Source organism: Penaeus vannamei, chromosome 35 (genome assembly GCF_042767895.1).
Source record: "Penaeus vannamei isolate JL-2024 chromosome 35, ASM4276789v1, whole genome shotgun sequence".
Lineage (NCBI taxonomy): Eukaryota > Metazoa > Arthropoda > Malacostraca > Decapoda > Penaeidae > Penaeus > Penaeus vannamei.
In genome coordinates this window covers 207138-208884 of record NC_091583.1, presented here as the reverse complement: position 1 = coordinate 208884, position 1747 = coordinate 207138, and positions in this window count along the sequence as shown.

Sequence of the window (1747 nt, the reverse complement as noted above, 5' to 3'; positions counted from 1 at the left end):
ATCATCCTTACATTATTATAAGGATCATAATATTATTCATAATATTCAAAATTTTAGTATTGTTACGAGTACATTATTACTATGATCATTATTACAACTACATTATTATCATCTGCTTTATTACTATTTCTATTTTCATTAGCTTTATTCTTGTTATTTTTATCATTATCTTATTGTTATTGTTGTTAATATTAATAGTAGTTGATATTCTTAGTAGCATCATATCTATAGATATTATTGTCAATAGCAATAGTAGTTGTAGGATTATTATCATTATTATTATCGTTAGTATCATTGTCATGAATATTAACATTATGGTAATTTTAATTATCATTATTATTATATCTCTTTCTCCCTTTGCTCCCCCCCCCTCTCTCTCTCTCTCTCTCTGTCTCTCTCTCTCTCTCTCTCCCTCTCTCTCTATCTCTTTCTCTCTCTCTATCTCTGTCTCTCTCTCTATCTCTGTCTCTCTCTCTCTCTCTCTTCTCTCTCTCTCTCTCTCTCTCTCTCTCTCTCTCTCTCTCTCTCTCTCTCTCTCTATCTATCTATCTATCTATCTATCTATCTCTCTTTCTCTCTCTCTCTCTCTCTCTCTCTCTCTCTCTCTCTCTCTCTCTCTCTCTCTCTCTCTCTCTCTCTCTCTCTCTCTCTCTCTCTCTCTCTCTCTCTCTCTGTCCCTCTCCACCTCTCTCTCTCTCTCTGAGTGGCAACTTTCGAGCGGCGTCAAAGCGAGGGCTAAAGGTGCTGTCACACTAGCACTTTTTCCGTCAATTTTTTTTTTTTTTACAATTTTCTCAAATTTTGTCCATTTTTGAGCGAATTGTCGATTCTCCAGTCAGACGATAATGATCGTTTCAGTCTGAAAACCTTAGCGTCAACTTTTTCAGCCAAGCATAGTCAAATTGAGAGTTATATTCGATAATGTTTGTATTTATGTTAAATAAAATTGTCAAAAAATTGACGGAAAAAGTGCTAGTGTGACCTTCTGTTCTCGTCTCCACAGATATTTGAAAGACTGTCCTCTTTTGACCCGCTAAGGTCATCTGGCAAAAAGTGCCCATCCTTATCGCTGTTCCTGTTATCATTATCATTATTATTAGTAATAATAATACTATTAATAGGAATAAAATTCTCATCATAATAATTATCATCATTATTACTATTATTTGTAGCATTATTGTTTTTATCCTTATCATTTATTTTTATTGTTGTTAACGCATTATTTTTTTATGAATGTATTTAGTCGACATAACAATAATTCATTTTAAAGGAAACTGTTGTTCAAGGATATAGTATGTAGACCAATATTGTTGTTCTTTTAAGAAATCTTAAAAAAAACATGATTCAAAAATCGTTTTCTACATATTCCACAATAACCTGCATTCCTAACATAAACCTAAACCAAACCAAACCAAACCAAACCAAACCAAACCAAACCAAACCAAACCAAACCAAACCAAACCAAACCAAACCAAACCAAACCAAACCAAACCAAACCAAACCAAACCAAACCAAACCAAACCAAACCAAACCAAACCAAACCAAACCTAAACCTAAACCTAAACCCAAACCCAAACCTAACCTACGGACTGAGACCTCGTTCCTAACCTTCTGAAAACACAACATACAGGCCTACTTATACTTACGTACCAATTCCTCCTCGCCCGCCAAGTGAACAAGGTCTATATAAGTACTTATATAGACCTTGCATATCATTATCATCATTACCCTTATAATCGTTATCGTG